Consider the following 22,756-nt stretch of genomic DNA (forward strand, 5'->3'; position numbering starts at 1 on the left):
CTCAAAATCTGTAGTTTTTGTCAAAAGCATTTCCTTTCATACATTAATGACATAAATGTCACTCCATACCTCTGAGCTGAGCTCTTGCAAACAGCTGTGCATCAGCTTCAATGTAATTCATAAAGAATGCAGAACGTCTCGTTTTGGGAGGAAAAACATTTTAGTCAATTGTAGTTTGTTGTTTGTATTACAATGTTTGAAAAAAGGTGTCATTTGATTTAAAACGGCAATTCGCGTTGAAGTTATTCATTCCGGCCGAACTCTAACATGTCTCTGCAGAGAGAAGCACAGCATTTGGAGCTGTGCAAATGGAACAGAGGATGATTCTTGTTTCTTGCTTGCAACAAGACAAGTCCCAGTTAGTGACTTTAATCCGCACAAAAGTGACTCATGATTGACATTTTTAAATGGCTTTGAGAGGGGTTAAGAAGCGGACTTACCACTTCTTAAAGCATTGAAGCAAAGAACCAATGAAACAGCAGGTCGGAGCACTGCTTCGTTGGTTCAAGCTTCAAAATGGAACTGTTACAGAAGCGGTTGATTACAGGCCCGGTGCAGGGTATGCAATCAATGTAGAGAAATGATCATTTTCCTGACAAACATCCTCAAAAACAATGGCTGCTCTGAAGGACCAGTAAGCTCAAAAATACTATTGATGTCGGTGGATAAAGCCATTTCTTAACAATTCTCGAATAGAAATGGTTCCCAATACCCAACCTTAAACCAAGCTCACCATGGTATAAGCCATCTCACAGTTACGAGTGCTCATGCCTGAGAGAGCCTATAGCACTTCTGGGTCAATGGTCATGGGTGTTGCAGGCTTAAACAGTATGGCTGGAGATTGCATGTCTGCTTTCTTCTTCACTACTGTCACAATTATCCATGTTTTTGCTCAGTCTCTTGTGGCTGAACACCACTTGTCCCTCTAAGAAGTTGATGCTGACTGCACGGGGCCACATGACTAGTTACCATGCCGGAGTCTTGTTTGTTATCGAAATTAACCAGACAAATCACTCCACCAGCTAAGAACAGTGAGACTAAATACCGACAGGAGCCGGTGAGAGCAAAAGAGCGATCATTCTGTTTATCCTTTCTGTGTGGGGGCCGGGTGAGGTTTCCTGTGTTGAGTCAAGTTAATCCTCAGGCTCCTGGCGGTGCCCTTCTGTCTTCCCGGTACACCGGATGCTGCCCGATGGGTCTTGTGAATAATGGCACAGGGTTGCTAGTTGGCATTGCTTATGGCAGGGGTGGCCAAGTTCGGTCCTCGAGAGCCACCTGCCTGACACTCTTAGTTGTCTCCCTGCTCCAACACACCTGAATCCAATGAAAGGCTCATTAAAAGTCTGCTAACGAGTCTTTCATCGGATTCAGGTGTGTTGGAGCAGGGAGACAACTAAGAGTGTCAGGAAGGTGGCTCTTGAGGACTGAATGTGGTCACCCCTGGCTTATGGTCTGAACTACGACGGTATCTGATCGTCTTCAAACCTCCAACTTTCAGTCATGATTAATGAATACATTCTTGGCCCAAAAATTTAATCTCTAGCCCCCGGCCATCCCTCTTAATCATGGCCCCAGTTAAGAGAAGAAAACCCACAAAATAGAACCGCAGTCCTATTCCATTATTTCTAGCTGGGATATCCAGGTGGCCCACTTTAAACACTGTAATTTTCAAAGTAAATGCTTCAGGCTGCATTATAACGATACAATCCACCCGACTCATTGAGGAAATGATGTAATGCAGAATATATTTTCTTTGGAGGTTCATAATCGCTTCGTTATTACATCTGATTCTTTGTTATAGATACTGAGAGTTGTCACTTTATTCCTTTATTCCTGTTTTGCACAAAAATAATCCTAAAAAACACTTCGGACCCTGCAGGACACTCAGTTAAGAGCACCGAGATCCAACTACGAGCTTTCTAAAAGCAGCAACTTTAAGATACGCTATTGGAGCTGGAATTACTGGAAAATACAGATAAACAGAGAGAAATTACTTGGATTTAAATAGCACCACTTGCACGCATCAGCTGTGTTTGGGTCAGATGACCTCTCACATCTCCCACAATACAGTGCATCACCTGAGAGCATGAGATGGCTTATTTAGCTGTTTATTGTTTATTCTGTTTCTCTGCTGTGCACTGCAGCATTGTGCGGGCACAGACCTCCATTTAGTCAGTTCTTGATGTCATTCAACAGGACATTTTGCTGTTTGGTAATGACATTTATTCATATTTGCTTGAAATAAGCATGACCGTGAATTGTATTTTATCTTGGGAGCCTGATGAAGTAGTCTCGCCATCACGATCACTTGTATAACAAATGCTTTAAGTGTGACCCAACTCTGAACTCAAATGGTGGAAGAGCTGGGCATGTCACAACATGTCCTGTGAGACTTCAACACGGTGGCGCTTTTGCTCCGCCATCAGCTTCATGCCAAAGCCATCAGCATGAATTTCGCTGCAACTCTTTTCATGGCAAAATCTTCTGTCACAGTGGAATGTGCCGAAAAAGTGCTGATGTCCACCTCTTCCACAATTTCTCGGATAATCACACGACGGTCCTGCATCACCACAGCATTTACTTTGGAAATGATCCGGTCATTTCAGCATGTTGATGGCTGCCCGGAGCACGGCGCGCTCTCCACCATTGTGGGGCCATCTTTAAACCGGTTGTACCGCTCCTTAATCTGTGTGATGCCCATAGGATCGTCACCGAAAGATGTCTGAATAATCCGAATGGTTTCCACCTGGCTGTCGCCCAGTTTCTGGCAAAATTTGATGCAGTCGCACTGCTCCAGTCGTTCCGCCATTTCCTTGCAAAGAAAAACGACGAGAGACTACACCCAGCGTCACACAAAGGCTGCTTACAAGCAAATGACGCAATCGACAGGCGTGAAAAAATTCACGCATGCGCATGAAGGTTCAAGGTTGGCTCATGCAAGCACACATGATTCAAATCCATCAGGTTTTTGAAAAAAATAAAAAGGTCGGATACTTTTCTAGCAGACCTCATATACAAGGTCTGTCCAAAAAGTAACGGACCTTTTTATTTTTTTCAAAAACTATATGGATTTGAATCACGTGTGATTGCATCAGCCAAGCTTGAACCTTCGTGCGCATGCGTGAGTTTTTTCACACCTGTCGGTTGCATCATTCGCCTGTGGGCAGGCTTTGAGTGAGCACTGGTCCACCCCCCTCGTCGGATTTTTATTGTCAGGGAAATGGCTGAGAGACTGCCGCTTTGCTCAATGAAAATATTTTCAGAAACTGTTAGAGACAGCCAGTTGGAAGCCATTCGAAAGATTCTGATGAATTTCGGTGAAGATTCTGTCGGCGTCACATGGATTAAGGAGTGTTAAAACCTTTTTAAAGATGGCCCACAGTAGCGGAGGGCGCACTGCGCACCGAGCAGCCATCGACAGGCTGGAACGACCAGATCATTTACAAACTGAACGCTGTGTTGATCCGGGACATCGTGTGACTACCACAGAAATGGCAAGAAAGCTGGACATAGCACTTCTGCGGCACATTCCACTGTTACAGGAGATTTTGTAATGAAAGACGTGTGGAGGATTTCGCGCGTCGGCACGGAGCCGCTCATTGCGCGCAACAAAAAAAACACCTCCGTGTTGGAAGTCTCACAGGACATGTTGTGGCATGTCCAGCAGTTACACAATTTCTCAGATACTCACTCGACTGAAAAGCCATCGAAAGCCGTCTGAATCTTCTGAATGGTTTCCAACACAGAGTTGTTTTTTTTGTTGCGCGCCATGAGCAGCTCCGTGCCGACGCACGAAATCCTCTGTACGTCTTTCATTACAAAATCTCCTGTAACAGTGGAATGTGCCGCAAAAGTGCTATGTGTGTAGTGTATGGACCAGTGCTCACTCAAAGCCTGCCCACAGGCGAATGATGCAACCGACAGGCGTGAAAAAACTCACGCATGCGCACGAAGGTTCAAGCTTGGCTGATGCAATCACATATGATTCAAATCCATATAGTTTTTGAAAAAAATAAAAAGGTCCGTTACTTTTTGTACAGACCTCGTATATATATATATATATATATATATATGTATGTGTGTGTGTGTGTGTGTGTGTGTGTGTGTGTGTGTGTGTGTGTGTGTGTGTGTGGCACCCTGCAACAGGAGACGGCAGGGGGTACTGAAGAGAAAGAGGAGATATCATGGAAGACCAGACCCACTACCAGCAGATGGAAAAGGTAGCTGACACCAAGAAATCCAACTGGACTGCAAGACAACACAGAGGCTTTGATCGTGGATGCACAAGAACAGGTCCTGAGCATCAGGTCCATAAAGGCAGGGGTCTACCATAGTAGACTGGACTCAAGGTGCAGGTGGTGCTAAGTTGCCCGTGAGACAGTCCAACACATAGTGGCAGAGTGCAAGATAAAAGCCAGGACAGTAGATGCTAAGAGATACAATCACATAGCTGTGATAGCGCACAAGAAGATCTGTGCCAAGTACAGAGTGAAGGTATCAAAGGCCAAGTGGGGAACACCAACAAAGGTGGCTGAGAACAACAAAGCTAAGGTTTCAGACCGAGAAACAGGTGAGGGCCAACAAACTGGACATCGTGATGGCTGACAAACCAAAAAGAGCAACTGTGGTAGACCCCAAGCAATCCCAAGTGATAGCAGCATTAGAAAGAAAGAAAGAGCATGAGAAGAATTGCACTCAGTGTGAATATTGCAGCAGAAACATCTTAGATGATCCATTAGGATGTTTGCCCACACAACATGCCATATTATTGCAGGTTACTCCAAACAGAATAGATACATAACTCATATTCACAATGTGTTGAACTTGGTAAAGTAGTTTCTTTTCATACAAACATACAATTATGCTATTTCGCTATCAAAAGTCAAACTGAAATTAAGGAGCTGCCCACAGTCTCATGAAATACTCTGAAAATTTCAATTTCAAACATACTTTAGACAAATTCCAGAAAGGAGGAAAAAAATCAAACAAGGATGTTTGTACATCAGACATCTTAATTAATGTGATAACAATTGTCAAAGATGTGTACACACAAGTATATGAAAATGAGGCATTAGTCCCAAGTTAACAAAAAGTAGCAGAAAAGATGTGGAAGGTAAACACCACAGTGGTCCCAGTGGTCATACGACCTCTCAGGGCCATGATCCCCAGACTGTGAGATTAGCTCCAGCAGATTCCAGGTGCAACATCGGAGGTCTCTATCCAGAATGTAGTCCAATGCACAGCTTAGAATGTATGAATGGATTCCTTCATACCATTCCATTTGTACAATTACTTTTTGCATAAGGTCTCTTCTTCTTCATATCAAAAGAACAAACTCGTAACCTTTACACAGTAATAATTATAATGATAAATAATATCAACATTGAGATTGCAGAGCTTTGCTTTCACTTTGATTTAAAGACCTTTTTTAATTTTGCAGGAAGAGGTCAGATTTTTTTTATTTTTTATTTATGTTTTAGGATCTTGATTTGATGTCATAAAAATAAGCACCATTTCACTAAAGGGCATGTTAAACATGGCAGACACTTGCATACCAAATATTAAACGTAATCTCTCAGATTAGATTGCATTAGCACAGACCAATCTGACTTCATCTAAAAAATGATAGTTTTGCTCCATGGCAGTGACCATGCACGGCAGAGTAATGGAACGTTTATTGACATTTTAAGTGCACTTTGGCTTTGATGGCTTTCCACTGCTTTAAGTGTTGTTTTTGCCGGCAGCATGTCAAGTGCTGTTATATCATCCACGATCTGTCGGCGGCTCCACAAGTAGAGCGCTCTCTCGTCGCACAGATCAGAGGGTAGCCTGTGTGTTTTTGATCTTTTTAAAGAAAAATCCAGTGGCTCTGTCTGAAATATTGAGCTTTTGCAGAAGGAGAAACTAAACACAGAGGATCCCCCATTAGTTTCCAAGTCACATCCACCCATGAGACAAGAGGAAGACGCAATGAAAGCGTAATCTATTGAGTTTCGCGAGGCGTGTGTCCTTTTAAAAAACATTGCTTCTTATCACACAGAAAATCCATGTCACTCAGCTTCAGGTAGTGATACCGCTCGGCTTATTTACAAATGAAAACAGACTGCAGACAGCTCATTTGTGCCTTTGTGTGACTGATTCTCATGCGTGTGCACACAGACAGATGGAAAAAGAGAGAGAGATGTGAATCCTTTTCAGCCCAAACATGTTGCATTTTTTTTTCTCGTGCTTTCTCCGACAGTTTCTTGGCAGCACTGGTCAGACAGGGAATTTGATTAATTCTGCCAAAACACAGCGACCTAGATGTCCCCAAAAGAGGGTCCCACTGAGATGAGGTTTTGATGTACAATACGTAAAATCAAAATATCGCTCTTTTGATGAAATGTACTTTTTGTACTCGCCTATAAATGCATGTTATACGAGATGGCTTCAAAATAATGGTCAAAACATTTTGCAGCACTCAGTGGGACAGCTCCAATCAGTGCATTGATTTCAAAGGAGGAATTAAGAAACAAACAAAAATGTGAATAAATTTGACCGCATGGCAAATACTGCAACTTTAAAAAAGTCATATTGTGCAAATATTTTTGACAGTTAAATATACCCAACAAAATTCTAAATGCAGCACTTTTGTTTTTGAGCCATTTTATCACACAACATAATGTCACAGTTGACAGAATTTTTGAGGGAATCTGAAATTGTCATGCTGACTGCAGGTATGGCCACCAGGGCTGTTCCACGTGAAGTGAACATTCATTTCACTACTATAAGTCACCTCCAAAGTCTTTTCCAAGCCAGACCAGGACCGCTGCATCCAGATTCTTTACCAAATAAAAAGTTTTTTTCAAGTTGAGTTGTACATTTTGTATGTCCTGTTACTGTGACCAGTCCAAAGTGCATAATCATGATGTTGAATAAGCATCTTAATATGCCACACCAGCCAGGTGGGTTGATTATCTTTGCAAAGGTGAAGTTGTCACCAACAAGGATTTTAACTAGGGATGTCCTGATCAACTGTTTTTTTTTTTTGTTTTGTTTTTTTATCAATCCATCTGTGTTTGAAAGTTTAACAGCTGCGCAATGCATGAAAAAACGAAAATCCTACCTTAATGCTTTGAATTATTTCTTTATTTAGTTTTCCAAAATTGACAAATAAAATACATGGATGTCCTTGGAAAAGATGTTGTGTTGAAGGTAGCAGATGTTCTTCTAAAATCTCAGCATATGTTGCTATATTAATGCTGAAATCACCGAAGTGTAAATTACCTTTTCCAAGGGCACTGATACACCCATACCCTGACAGACCCTGGCTTTTGGACTTGCTGCTATAATAACAGGCTACATGGTCATTTTTGTCTTTTGTCCAGAACACATGGTCTCCATTTCTTCTAAAAAAAGATCTGAAATAGTGATTAAACTGACCAGAATACACATTTCCACTGTATGATGCTCCAACCCAGATGCCTCCAAGCCCAGGGAAGTCAACTCTGTCTCTGAACAAGGTTTAAAGAGGTTTCATTCTTGCACATGTGACCAAACTGGAAATATATAAACAAGGTCTTGACTATTAGGTGCTCGACAATGCCACCTGAGAGGCCTTTCACTTCAAGATATATACAGGAAAACTCACATAATGGATTTAGGTGGACCAGCAAATTTTGTCCGTTATAATCAAAATCCATAATACGAGGTCTATTAGAAAAGTATCCGTCGGATTTTTCATTGTTTAGGAATGGCTCAGAGACTGCCGCTTTGCTTGATCAAAATTTTTTCAGAAACTGTGAGGGACATCAAAGTGGACACCATTCGAGAAATTTAGATGGTTTTTGGTGAAAATTTTATGGTCTTCAAAGAGATTACAGAGTGTTACTGTCGCTTTAAGGACGGCCCAGAGCAACTGATGGTGCGCCGCGCTCCGAAGCCGCCATCGACAGGCTGAGAGACCATTTCATTTCTAAACGGATGGCTGTATGGATCCTTGACCATCGTGTGCAATTTCTCTGGTTATCACAAGAGCTGGACATCAACCATTTTCCGGCAGATTTCACTTTTAACAAGAGATTTTGTCATGGAAAGCCGAGCGGAGGCTTCGCGCATCACGATGGATTCGCTACTGGAACGAGACAAAACCACCTCCGTTTTGGTCTCACAGGACGGCTTTGAGATGGCGTTCAGACAGCTGTCAGTGGTTTTTCCATCGAGTGATTATCCGAGAAATTGTGGATGTGCCTGGACATGCGAGAACATGTCCAGTGAGGCTTCATCACGGCGTTGCTTTGCGCCATGCGGCACCGCCACAGTGCGCGGAATTCCTCTGCACGTCTGTCTCAATGTGCCGAAAAAGTGGTGATGTCCACGTCTTTTCACAATTCCTGTGCTAGTCAGATGACATCCCGGATAAAACACAGCGTCCAGTTTTGAAATGAACGGCACATTCCACTGTTACAGGAGTTTTTGTCATGGAAAGAGGAGAGGAGGCTTCGCGCGTCGCGGTGGTGCCACATGGCGCAAAGCAACGCCATGATGAAGCCTCATTGGACATGTTCTGGCATGTCCAGGCACATCCACAATTTCTCTGAGCCATTCCTAAACAATGAAAAAAACGACGAGAGGGGTGGACCACTCCTCACTCAAAGCCTGCTCACAGGCAAATGACGCAACTGACAGGTGTGAAAAAACTCACGCATGCGCATGAAGGTTCAAGCTTGGCTGACGCAATCACACGTGATTCAAATCCATATGGTTTTTGAAAAAATAATAAGGTCGGATACTTTTCTAATAGACCTCATATGTATAAAATGGACAAAAATTGTGTATATATGTAACGGATTTGTTACAGTCAGAAGGCGCAGAATGATCTACAGAGAATCCCCAGCACCAATTAGGCTTACATATTTCCTTGATTAATCACCTGACCTTGAATAGGGACATTCCTCACTTAATGACCGGGTCAAAACATGATCTGAAAAAAATAAAATGCCTTCCTTAAATAAGCGCTGCGCATTATGTGCATTAAAAAGATTAGGGCCCCTTCACACACAGTGTGAATATGTACAACTCAGGGCAATTCCCGTCAGAACAGCTCGAATGAGCGCACCACGAAACATCGCGCCGATGGGCAGGCGTGCACAATGCCGGTGCAACAGTTCATGCACATGGGAACACAATGCCATCAGCTGTGTGATGTGGTTACACATCATGCATGCAGCTGCTGTGAATAAAAATAAATAAAATAAATACATGTTGCAACAGTTTTGTGCACGCGGGAACACAGTGCGAGCAGCAGTGCAATGTGTAACCCCATCGCTCAGCTGCTGTGAAAATAACAAAATAAAAAATACATGTCACTCATGGAATTTGAACCTGTGCTTTCCAAAAGCTCTGATTGCCAGTCAGAAACTTTAGCAGTAAGCTACCATCGCTGTCCTGTGAAAGGTGCAGGAAAATGCCTGCTATCAAGAAGGACATGGACATATTAAACAAAAATATTACCACACACCATGTAAAAGCACAGCATTATATTGAATCTCTCTTATCAAGTGGGCAATACAAATGTGATCTGTCTGTTCCTCTGTGGATGACCCATGGTCACAGACATACAGTCTTGAAGTGACATGAATGAGAAGCAGTTCGCTCTCATCATGTCCAAATCTGCTGGTGCATGTTCAGCCGGCCCATGCGCATGTCCTGCCTGACAGGCGTGTCTTGTGGACAGCACCGCGTCATGTGGAATACAGCTCACATGGGTGATGTGACAGTCAGATCTCCTGCTGCATGTTATGATCTGATGGTCCATTTAAACCTGGGGGCAGCCTGTCAATGGGCTACAGTGTTCAAGTGCGTGCTCGCTGCAGCCTGTCGCCACAGTGATATGTTTTTATTTATGTCCATGTGATGACAGCAAGCAGACACACACGCGTCACAGTGGGCAGTTGTTAGTCCATGTCCGTTCATACACAGTACATGTTGTCCAGCTGGGATGTCCAGAATGACAGATCTCCACAGCTGCTTCTGTCGGCGGCCACACCTCCTGTCAGTTCGGCGCACAGACCAAAGCCACACTCGTGGAGCACTTAGACAAATTTCATTGCCAGCATGACAGTGATTGACTGCTGACTGTTGTTGTGCCAACAGTGCGACTGGCCACACATTTTCTAAGTGCCATGCAAGCAGTGTTAGATGTGCGTGCATGTCACCTGGAATTTGGCCGACACCTGCCGCAAGAGGGTTTGATGATCTCACACAATGCACACTCTGTCTTTCAGCCACTGGTGTTGCAGCAACAGGTGTACAAGGCGTTAGAAGCAGCTATGATTCTACATGTTTTGCATACGATTCCTGCTTCATGCGCACTTTAGGCTATGCGCAAATCAACCAAATTCGCACTATGCTTGAAGGGGCCCTTACATTTGGTCAAGTCACTCTTTTTTCTAAGTATGATGTGAAGTGGTACCTTAAAATCCTAAAGCCTAATTTATGCTTCTACAACTCTGTAACTCTGTGGCCATGCAATGATGTCGACATGTGCATGACCCTTTTAAAGTTCTCAGTTGCGTTGCTGAGCATCTTATTGCAATTTAAAGCAGGAACAGCGGCTTTTATTGTCACTCAATGAGCTTCACTTCTTTATAAATCAACCTCCAAACCAGCGGTACGGTACGTACAATTTCCCTCTATAAATTGCTGGTCATTTGGGCATCTTTTCCTAACTCTGTGTTGATCATATTTGCAGACTTTTCTGCCAAACGCATTTGATCCATGATCGAATTGTAATCAACAGGTGCACTGCAAAAACTATTAAAATATGATGGGAGAGGAAGGAGTGAAAACATAAAAGTGACAAATCACAGCCCTTATAGTCTCTGTTTAGCAGATGCATGGATTCACAGCTATGCAGAGGGCTCTGATCTAAAGCGACTGTCTTTGGTTTGTCACAACCAGGGGTATGTGTGAAACTTAACACCATATTAAGGTGCAGGTAGCAAGCAGCATTATGTTAATAATGTTAATAATAGGTGCCGGGTCTGAGCACAGTTTGCAAAAAATAAATGGTCAGGCTTTTAATCAAAGAAAATATAGTCCTACTTTCCTTGAACCGGCAAGTGTCAGTGCTGAACTTCATTTCGTACCTCTGTTACATCCAGACTGCTCTGTCTGGTACATGCGAGATGATTTTAATGAAAATGCATTGTGATCGGACAGGACGTTTTGTCCAGTGAGTGCAAAAATCAAGTTTATACAATGATGCTTTAGGCAGGTTTTACTGTATTATGACTTCAGGTACTCCTCCAACACCTTGCTTGAAACAAGTGGACCCACACAGATAAGATGTAATAATGATGGAGACGTGATTTCAGGACAAAAATAAAATTTATTTTACCCAGACACACATCGCTCTCCCAAAACGGAAGCGACACACACAAATGTACCTTCACGTCTCCTCATTAGCAAGAACAGTGTGGTGTGCTCCTTCAAAACATGGCTATCAAATGAACACAATAGCGCTCAAGTTAAACTAACAATGATTAAAGGCTGTGTAAACCATGACAGATACAGCAAACCGATTTGTTATGTGGCAAAATCGCATACTCCACTGGTCTCCCATGGATTTGGGGCTCTCATGGACAGATGATGTCACATGTCCATTGGCAGCTGCATTCAGCACTGGGTGACGTTGGATTTGAGCGGGATTTGCCAAAGTCCGATTGCAAATATATATGGAATCCAGCTGACAGTTGTGCTGGTAGTCAGTGTGGCTGCAGTAGTGATGCCATCAAACACCTGTGCAGTGTTTCACCACCAAGAGAATCCACCAAGTGTATTCTGATAAAAAGCACACAGCCATTAATGCTGACCTTGGCAAAATGAACAGCCACACTACATGTTGCTGTGTCGGGAACCAGGGGCATCGGACTGGGGGGGTAAAGGGTACTATGTACCCAGGGCCCAGAGCATGGGGGGCACAAAAAACTGGCATTAAATACATTTTTGTGTTGCATGTTATTAATGTCCATACAATTCATGTTGTAAAAGAATATAATTAGAATGAATGTATAAATGTTGCAAAACATAATTCTGCTCTAACAATAATATTGAAAGATCTCTGAGGGCCCTTCCACCCCTGCACAGTTGTACAATGGTTTAGTCCAGCCTCACACGCGGCACTCTGACACATACACACACATCCCAAACGGGATCTCACAGAAAGAGGAGGTGTTTAGTAGTGCTGAAACAACTAATCGATTTAATCGATTATTAAAATAGTTGTCAACTAATTTAGTCATCAGTTAGTTGTTAAATAACTTTGTTTTACCGCAAATGATTAGTTTCTTCCATATAAATCAACCGTTTCAGCAGCGTGGCTTTGCTTTGAACCTTGAACCAATCGAAGCAGTGATTCGCAGATCGAAGCAGTGCTTCGATCTGGTGCTTTGTTGATTCAGTGTTTTATTTCACTTAATCTTAATTTTTCTCCCATTAAAACCCCAAAGAGCATATGTCTGTGAGTAATATTTACCTTTTTTATGTTAATCTGACCTGTTATGGTCTTCTAAAAACAGTTGATAGATGTATTTTATAACTTAAAAATGGGACCGATGCTAACGCATTAGCATGCCTATGGTGTTTTCATTGTTGAAGTTAGCATTAAGCTGTTGCAGCTGTCAGCACATTTTTTTTCTGTATAATAATTCATGGCTCAGCATTTGTTGTAAAAGAGTCAAATATATTGCAAATTTTAATATTTTATTTATTTATTTTTAATTTATGTATCAATAATAATAATAATAGCAACAACAACAATAATAGTAATAATAACTAATAATGCTACAATACAATTTTAAACGGACAAAAAAAACTAATAAAACAAAACAGAAAAGATTAAACCAACTAACAATGAACATAAATAAATAAATATAGAAATAAATAACTGTTTCCTGTGAACACTTAGTGACTCTTAAACCTCCACTTCATCCCTGTTTTATTTAAGTTTAATGACAATTTGTTGTGGTCAAACCACATCTAAGCTGTGTTTTTACACAAGAAAAAAAAATGCAGTAAACTGCACATTTGTGTCTTTTTTCATGAAAATATCTTATTAAATATAACATATTACACTTTAGTCAGGCCTTTAAAATACTTTCGTGGACTCTTGCTGTAATATGTTGTCACTGGTTGAGATAGTTGCTGTTGGCATCTAAAAATGCTCATAATCAGGTTAAACCTGATAGAAATCTCTTTGTGGTGTGTCGGTGATGTATGTATGTGCAAAATAATCCAAAACACTTCTCCAGGTATATTTTGATGAGAATATAACATCATAACTTTGTTACAAGGTCAAACGTTGATGTTGCGTGATAAAGGCCTTTTAATAATAACTCAAAGAAATAATGACAAAACTCACATGTAAGTAAAAAACAAAACAAAAAAAAACAAAACGATTAATCGAAAAATAATCGACTGATGAACTGATTAGTAAAATAATTGTTAGGTGCAGCCCTAGTGTTTAGGCTGAGAAAAATAGGCTAAAAAAAATCAAAGTCCAGATTTCAAAAAAGAAGAGAAAAAAGGACAGGGAAAGAAAACTAAATGAGGGAAAGCAGCTGCTAACCAAATTCTTTGAAAAGAAAGGTGAGCTTGAAAGCTATAGCTATATTGAGTTGGGGGGTCTGGGGGACCAAATCGCACCATTTTTCTAGAAAATTGGTGCAATTTGGTGCATTCCTGTGCATTTTAACAGAGAGAATGCACCAAATTGCACCATTTTTCTAGAAAATGGTGCAATTTGGTCCCCCAGACCCCCCAACTCAATATTGCTCCCCCAACTTTAAAAAGGGTTCTGACTCCCAGGTGTGATCTAAGGTATACATGATTTAGACCTGGTTTGACTATGCATTAGAAATTTGGTGTTTGCGTTAATAAAAAAGAACATAACAGTGTGGGGCGGGGGGGGGTCTTCAATATGGCTAGTACCTAGAGCCCAGAATTTGGTGCTATGCCCCTGTCCTCTCTTTACTTGTGCATAATTCACTCCCTGTGTTGTGAAGTGTGATTTGAGCAGTCTAGCTCCTACCCTACCTATGGACAAAGGCAGGGGCAGACCCTAGCCCTGGCACCAGAGGAGGACCAGCATGGTACTGGGTTGGAGGAGGCAGCGTCAAATATGGCAATCTGCAAACAATGAGAGGTGAGTTGAAATGACCTTTTTAAAGAATGGCCATGCTTCCAGTTGGTTATGACTTGATAACTAAAAGGGCAATGTTGCACTCTGCTGCATGTATTTCACTTTAGCGCATGAAAAAAAGAGCAAAGACAAAATTGTTGCATTTATATTTTTGTTGAGTATATGTTTGAAATTTTCATGATCAGCACATTCAAAATTCCATTGATTTTGCCGGTGCAGTAAGTCCTCTGCAAAGATCAAGATTTAAACCTTTGTCTCTTATTGCTTAGTATGATGCAAAATTTTTCAACAATATGAAATCAATCAATCAATCAATCAACTTTTTTCTTGTATAGCGCCAAATCACAACAAACAGTTGCCCCAAGGCGCTCCACATTGCAAGGCAAGGCCATACAATAATTATGAAACACAGTCTACGTCTAAAACAACATAACCAAGGGATGGTCCAGGGTCACCCGATCCAGCCCTAACTATAAGCCTTAGCGAAAAGGAAAGTTTTAAGCCTAATCTTAAAAGTAGAGAGGGTGTCTGTCTCCCTGATCTGAATTGGGAGCTGGTTCCACAGGAGAGGAGCCTGAAAGCTGAAGGCTCTGCCTCCCATTCTACTCTTACAAACCCTAGGAACTACAAGTAAGCCCGCAGTCTGAGAGCGAAGCGCTCTAATGGGGTAATATGGTACTACGAGGTCCCTAAGATAAGATGGGACCTGATTATTCAAAACCTTATAAGTAAGAAGAAGAATTTTAAATTCTATTCTAGCATTAACAGGAAGCCAATGAAGGGAGGCCAACACGGGTGAGATATGCTCTCTCCTGCTAGTCCCCGTCAGTACTCTAGCTGCAGCATTCTGAACCAACTGAAGGCTTTTTAGGGAACTTTTAGGACAACCTGATAATAATGAATTACAATAGTCCAGCCTAGAGGAAATAAATGCATGAATTAGTTTTTCAGCATCACTCTGAGACAAGACCTTTCTGATTTTAGAGATATTGCGTAAATGCAAAAAGGCAGTCCTACATATTTGTTTAATATGCGCTTTGAATGACATATCCTGATCAAAAATAACTCCAAGATTTCTCACAGTATTACTAGAGATCAGGGAAATGCCATCCAGAGTAACGATCTGGTTAGACACCATGCTTCTAAGATTTGTGGGGCCAAGTACAATAACTTCAGTTTTATCTGAGTTTAAAAGCAGGAAATTAGAGGTCATCCATGTCTTTATGTCTGTAAGACAATCCTGCAGTTTAGCTAATTGGTGCGTATCCTCTGGCTTCATGGATAGATAAAGCTGGGTATCATCTGCGTAACAATGAAAATTTAAGCAATACCGTCTAATAATACTGCCCAAGGGAAGCATGTATAAAGTGAATAAAATTGGTCCTAGCACAGAACCTTGTGGAACTCCATAATTAACTTTAGTCTGTGAAGAAGATTCCCCATTTACATGAACAAACTGTAATCTATTAGACAAATATGATTCAAACCACCGCAGCGCAATGCCTTTAATACCTATGACATGCTCTAATCTCTGTAATAAAATTTTATGGTCAACAGTATCAAAAGCAGCACTGAGGTCCAACAGAACAAGCACAGAGATAAGTCCACTGTCCGAAGCCATAAGAAGATCATTTGTAACCTTCACTAATGCTGTTTCTGTACTATGATGAATTCTAAAACCTGACTGAAACTCTTCAAATAGACCATTCCTCTGCAGGTGATCAGTTAGCTGTTTTACAACTACCCTCTCAAGAATCTTTGAGAGAAAAGGAAGGTTGGAGATTGGCCTATAATTAGCTAAGATAGCTGGGTCAAGTGATGGCTTTTTAAGTAATGGTTTAATTACTGCCACCTTAAAGGCCTGTGGTACATAACCAACTAACAAAGATAGATTGATCATATTTAAGATTGAAGCATTAAATAATGGTAGGACTTCCTTGAGCAGCCTGGCAGGAATGGGGTCTAATAAGCATGTTGATGGTTTGGATGAAGTAACTAATGAAAATAACTCAGACAGAACAATCGGAGAGAAAGAGTCTAACCAAATACCGGCATCACTGAAAGCAGCCAAAGATAACGATACATCTTTGGGATGGTTATGAGTAATTTTTTCTCTAATAGTCAAAATTTTGTTAGCAAAGAAAGTCATGAAGTCATTACTAGTTAAAGTTAATGGAATACTCAGCTCAATAGAGCTCTGACTCTTTGTCAGCCTGGCTACAGTGCTGAAAAGAAACCTGGGGTTGTTCTTATTTTCTTCAATTAGTGATGAGTAGAAAGATGTCCTAGCTTCACGAAGGGCTTTCTTATAGAGCAACAAACTCTTTTTCCAGGCTAAGTGAAGATCTTCTAAATTAGTGAGACGCCATTTCCTCTCCAACTTACGGGTTATCTGCTTTAAGCTATGAGTTTGTGAGTTATACCACGGAGTCAGACACTTCTGATTTAAAGCTCTCTTTTTCAGAGGAGCTACAGCATCCAAAGTTGTCTTCAATGAGGATGTAAAACTATTGACAAGATACTCTAACTCCCTTACAGAGTTTAGGTAGCTACTCTGCTCTGTGTTGGTATATGACATTAGAGAACATAAAGAAGGAATCATATCCTTAAACCTAGTTACAGCGCTTTCTGAAAGACTTCTAGTGTAATGAAACTTATTCCCCACTGCAGGGTAGTCCATCAGGGTAAATGTAAATGTTATTAAAAAATGATCAGACAAAAGGGAGTTTTCAGGGAATACTGTTAAGTCTTCTATTTCCATACCATAAGTCAGAACAAGATCTAAAATATGATTAAAGTGGTGGGTGGACTCATTTACTTTTTGAGCAAAGCCGATAGAGTCTAATAATAGATTAAATGCAGTGTTGAGGCTGTCATTCTCAGCATCTGTGTGGATGTTAAAATCGCCCACTATAATTATCTTATCTGAGCTAAGCACTAAGTCAGACAAAAGGTCTGAAAATTCACAGAGAAACTCACAGTAACGACCAGGTGGACGATAGATAATAACAAATAAAACTGTTTTTTGGGACTTCCAATTTGGATGGACAAGACTAAGAGACAAGCTTTCAAATGAATTAAAGCTCTGTCTAGGTTTTTGATTAATTAATAAGCTGGAATGGAAGATTGCTGCTAATCCTCCGCCCCGGCCCGTGCTACGAGCATTCTGACAGTTAGTGTGACTCGGGGGTGTTGACTCATTTAAACTAACATATTCATCCTGCTGTAACCAAGTTTCTGTTAGGCAGAATAAATCAATACGTTGATCAATTATTATATCATTTACCAACAGGGACTTAGAAGAGAGAGACCTAATGTTTAATAGACCACATTTAACTGTTTTAGTCTGTGGTGCAATTGAAGGTGCTATATTATTTTTTCTTTTTGAATTTTTATGCTTAAATAGATTTTTGCTAGTTATTGGTGGTCTGGGAGCAGGCACCGTCTCTACGGGGATGGGGTAATAGGGGGATGGCAGGGGGAGAGAAGCTGCAGAGAGGTGTATAAGACCACAGCTCTGCCTCCTGGTCCCAACGCTAGACAGTCACAGTTTGGAGGATCCCAAAAAATTGGCCAGATTTCTAGAAATGAGAGCTGCTCCCTCTAAAGTGGGATGGATGCCGTCTCTCCTAACAAGACCAGGTTTTCCCCAGAAGCTTTGCCAATTATCAATGAAGCCCACCTCATTTTTTGGACACCACTCAGACAGCCAGCAATTCAAGGAGAACATGCGGCTAAACATGTCACTCCCGGTCTGATTGGGGAGGGGCCCAGAGAAAACAACAGAGTCCGACATTGTTTTTGCAAAGTTACACACCGATTCAATGTTAATTTTAGTGACCTCCGATTGGCGTAACCGAGTGTCATTACTGCCGACGTGAATTACAATCTTACCAAATTTACGCTTAGCCTTAGCCAGCAATTTCAAATGTCCTTCGATGTCGCCTGCTCTGGCCCCCGGAAGACAATTGACAATGGTTGCTGGTGTCGCTAACTTCACATTTCTCAAAACAGAGTCGCCAATAACCAGAGTTTGATCCTCGGCGAGTGTATCGTCGAGTGGGGAAAAACGGTTAGAGATGTGAACGGGTTGACGGTGTACACGGGGCTTCTGTTTAGGGCTACGCTTCCTCCTCACAGTCACCCAGTCAGCCTGCCTTCCCGACTGCACGGGGTCTGCCAGGGGGGAACTAACGGCGGCTAAGCTACCTTGGTCCGCACCGACTACAGGGGCCTGGCTAGCTGTAGAATTTTCCACGGTGTGGAGCCGAGCCTCCAATTCGCCCAGCCTGGCCTCCAAAGCTACGAATAAGCTGCACTTATTACAAGTACCGTTACTGCTAAAAGAGGCCGAGGAATAACTAAACATTTCACACCCAGAGCAGAAAAGTACGGGAGAGACAGGAGAAGCCGCCATGCTAAAACGGCTAAGAGCTAGTAGCTACGCTAAGCTAGCGGATTCCCAAACAGGGAATCCGACACTAGACAGGCTGTGGAGCAGCACAGGCAACGCACGACAACAGTGCTAAAATAAAATAAAAATCCACTAGACAGGCTGTGGAGCAGCACAGGTAACGCACAACAACAGTGCTAAAAAATAAAATAAAATAAAAATAAAAATCCACTGGACAGGCTGTGGAGCAGCACAGGCAACGCACGACAACAGTGCTAAAACAAAATAAAAATCCACTAGACAGGCTGTGGAGCAGCACAGGTAACGCACGACAACAGTGCTAAAAAATAAAATAAAATAAAAAAATAAAAAATGAAATGAAATGAAAGACATCAGGCGGCTAATGCATACTCTGCACACTGAGAATTAAGTTTACATTATAAATACTTTTTGTCAGAACTACTACAATAGAAGGAACCACACATCAGTGAGTAAGGTGATTTATCACTATGACTTCATATTATGACTTCCTTGTGACTGATTATGAAGTGACTAATACCAATTGATATCAAATATTGTACTGATCAATAAGAGGTTTTGTTGAAATCTCTACCCACATTGGTAACAGAGGTATGATGGAAAACATGGTTGTGGGATGTTTTACTTGACCTTGACTTTGAAGTTTGACCAGTCTGTTTCAAAAATTAAGCATCTGGTCACATTAGAAGAAGAAGAAGAAGACCTTTATTGCCATTGTACAAAATCTGTTCTCTGCTTTTAACCCACCGTAATTACAGCTGGACACAATCCAACCAGTGCACAGCCACAGTCCAGCACCTGAGAGGACCAACTCCAGATTAAGGGAAGTGTATTGGTCAGAGGCAGAGAAAGGAGCAGACTCTAAATAGGCACATTTTGACTGTGGGAGGAAACCCCACACAGACATGGGCAAAACACACAAAGTCCACACAGAAAGGCCACAGGTGGGAATTGATCCCATGACCTTCTGGCTGAGGCAGCAGTGCTATGGTGGAGGTGTCAGAGAAGAGGATGTTGAGGAAACTGCTCAGCATCCAGGACAGCACCTCTCACCCCCTACATGCCATACTGACGTCCTATCAGAGCACCTTCACCCACAGACTGAGAGCACCGAGATGCACCACAGAACACCATAGAAGATCTTTCCTACCTGTGGCAATCAGACTGTATAATTCCTCCCCCCTCTGCAGGATGAATACTGTTGTGTGTTGGGGGGGTTTGGCTGGACATTTTGGTGTTCTTTTCTTTTCTTTGCTCTCCAGGTGGTATGCAAACTGATTTATTGTCTGTGGAGAAGGTGCTGGCAGAAGAGTCCTTCACCCTCATCAACGTGATATGCAGCACCTGTGGATGATGCTCACGTGCAACCTTAAAGACTTTCAGCTGAAGCAGATAATGAGATGGTGTTCTGCATTTAAGCCATGTGTGATTCAAGCAGAATTGCCGGGAACTCGACCTTGTGATGTTCGTTTGTGAGACGCTGAGGACCGCACCTGGGTTTGACACGTCGTGCCTGTGAAGGAGGACGGGTGAGGGACACATGCTTTCAGCACACATCAGAGGTGATACAGTGTTAACAGTAATTTGGTATTTTTTTACGCAGTATATGTGAATATTGATGAGAGTTGTGCAGCTCGCTTCTCACGGCCGTGGCGTGCAGACAGATGATCCTCCACCTGTTGTGAGAAGCTGCTCATTTACATAAAGCTTAAATTCAGACCTGAATGTGTTGCTGATAGTGTGTGCCTTTGAAGGATATTAGTTGTAGCTGCTGACTTACCTCACCTTTTCTATCCTTCACAGAGTCGGTTTGTCGTGTCCACCTGGGGGGTGTTTGGCGGTGAACGTGAGTCCAGAAGCGCTGGGCTTCGATCCCTTTGGGCGCTGGAGAGCGCGCCATCCTTCACTCCGCCAGACAAACGCACTTTATGTTGTACACAATTATTGCACGAAAGGGGAATAAATGTTTTGTTTTTGGAACCGCTTTCTGGTTATTTAGCGCTGGGTTCAGTCAGACGCAGGTCCGCTCCTCAACCCGCGTCGGCACATAACAGTAGTTCCCGGCCATTCTAAAATGGACCCAGCGGCAGAAGCGGTTCCATTTGCCGAAAGAGTTCAAGAACACTTGGAGAAAATATGGGAGCAATTACAGCATCTCGCAAACCACATTAAACAAACAGATGCCCGCGTTACGGAGCTTGCAGCACAAGCCGTTCTGCTTCCTGCTGCTCCAGCTGCGGCACCATCGATACCAGTGCAGATAACTCTGTCACCCAGAGATTCGGCTTCTGAACTGATTATTTATCGTCCGGAGCCTTATGCGGGAAACGTTGAAGCTTGTGCTCCGTTTTTGATGCAATGTTCTCTGGTTTTTGCTCATACCGTTGCCCAACGGTTGCTGAATCTCAGGCAGGGGAGGCGGAGTGCGGCGGATTATTCTGTGGATTTCCGAATTTTTTCTGGTCAGTCCGGTTGGAATGCCGCAGCTTTAAGCGGAGTGTTTGTGGATGGTTTAAATGCTTCATTAAAAGACGAGCTAGCAGTCCGTGACGAACCAAACGATTTAGATGAGCTAATATCTTTGGTGATTCGTCTAGATGATCGGATAAAGGAGCGTGGACGCGAGAGAGGGCGGACATCAGAGCGGGTTTTTTTGTCTCGGGGCTTTCCCCGACACAGATCTGGGCTGCCTCTTCTTCGCCCCATTGAGACTCCCCCGACGGGACCTCTGGCTCCTCTTGCGGAGGAGCCCATGCAGCTCGGACGAGCTGAAGCCGCCATATTGCCCCGTCACATAAGCGTCAAGAAAAATAGTGGTGACGTATCTCCAGGTGTTCTGGGACAGGCAAAATAATACACACAAAAAAAAAAAAAAAAAAAAAATTATTTGGGCTGGTTTTTTTTTTTTTTTTTTTGAAAGGGGTTATAAATTATTTGGGGATTCAGAGGCGGTTCTGGTGGAGTGAACGACAGGCGGTTCGGAGCTCGGCTGGACTCAGTTGATCGTTAGTTTTTATTATTTGTATTTAGGTATTTTCTGTTTGGGTCTGGGGTCGTTTTGTTTTGTTATTTTTTATTTCCCTGCTTCCCTAACCCCAACCTCACTCGCCCCAAGACTGTTCGTCTTGTGGGTTGTGGGGTGGTGCAGGTTGGTCACGCTGAGCGTTCTCAGAAGACCTCTGCACCTAGGGGGGGGGTTGTCAGGGGCGTTTTTTTTGGTTTGGTTAGGGCCCGGTTCCACTCCAGCCTCGGTGGGCATTTGTACCGTTCGTCATTGGTGTTGCCGGGGTGTGGTGCAGCGGGAACATACCTCTGTCAGAGGGGTGGGCTGATCTGTTGCCGTTCGCCATTTCGGTAGTTCCACCCCTCCCGATAGGCTGGGGTATGGTCGGGTTGGGGCACCGGACGTATTTCCGGTTTTCCGCTGCGCCTTGGGGTTGGGGCCGGGTTAGTTTTTCCTGTTCCCTTCCCCGGCTTGGTAATTTTGTTGCCATTCGCCAAAATTGAGCCGACGGAGGGCTCTGGGAGTGATCTGGGGTCTTTCGGGGTGCTGGGGAGGGTAACGGTTTATCGGTTGTTTTATTTGCCCCTGGGGTTGTTTAATGTAGTCCACCGGGGGTTGGAATTTTGTGTTTCTTCTGTTTCCTTCCAGGTTCCACCTCCAGGGTTGATGGGACGGTCCTCTGGGGGGGAATTGGCTTGTGGGGCCGACTAGCCAAGTGTGGCCGGGTCTGGGGTTCCTGGGTTGTGGGGAGGGTGCCTCCTGGGGTTTGATGGTACGGTCCTCTGGGGGGCGCCGTTGCTCCATGTGTACCTGGGGACCTCTGTGGGATTCCGGCTTTGGCTATTTCTCCTGGAACTGGCGGTAAAGGCCTTCTGGGGGGTGTTGGGCTCTGCAAGTCATTCTGGGGGGGTTGTTTGTTATTTTTCTTTGTGCATTTATGTTTGTATTGTGTTTGTGGGGCTGTGTTGGGTTTTTGCATTTGGGAGTTTTTCTTTTCTTCCCAGGGTTGGATGGGACGGTCCCCTGGGAAGGTTTTGGGTGGGTTTTGTGTTTTTCTTGTATGTTAGGTTGTACTTGGGACTGTTTTGGGTTTTTGTTGATGCCAGCCGGCCTTCCAGCTGCGGTGCCCTGTCCTGCT

At 42.9% G+C, this 22,756-nt stretch overlaps 1 long non-coding RNA gene across 1 annotated transcript; it reads right to left on the bottom strand.

Annotated features, from left to right (window-relative positions):
- Nucleotides 1-1,530: 1,530 nt before the first annotated feature.
- LOC117520904 lies at nucleotides 1,531-18,095 on the bottom strand. The gene is made up of 3 exons (XR_004563810.1): nucleotides 18,086-18,095; nucleotides 5,145-5,149; nucleotides 1,531-1,650 (listed from the first exon to the last, which is right to left on the bottom strand). It is a non-coding gene; the product is annotated as an uncharacterized LOC117520904 (long non-coding RNA).
- Between the last annotated feature and the right edge of the window lie 4,661 nt (nucleotides 18,096-22,756).

This window comes from Thalassophryne amazonica, chromosome 11 (genome assembly GCF_902500255.1).
Source record: "Thalassophryne amazonica chromosome 11, fThaAma1.1, whole genome shotgun sequence".
Taxonomy (NCBI): domain Eukaryota; kingdom Metazoa; phylum Chordata; class Actinopteri; order Batrachoidiformes; family Batrachoididae; genus Thalassophryne; species Thalassophryne amazonica.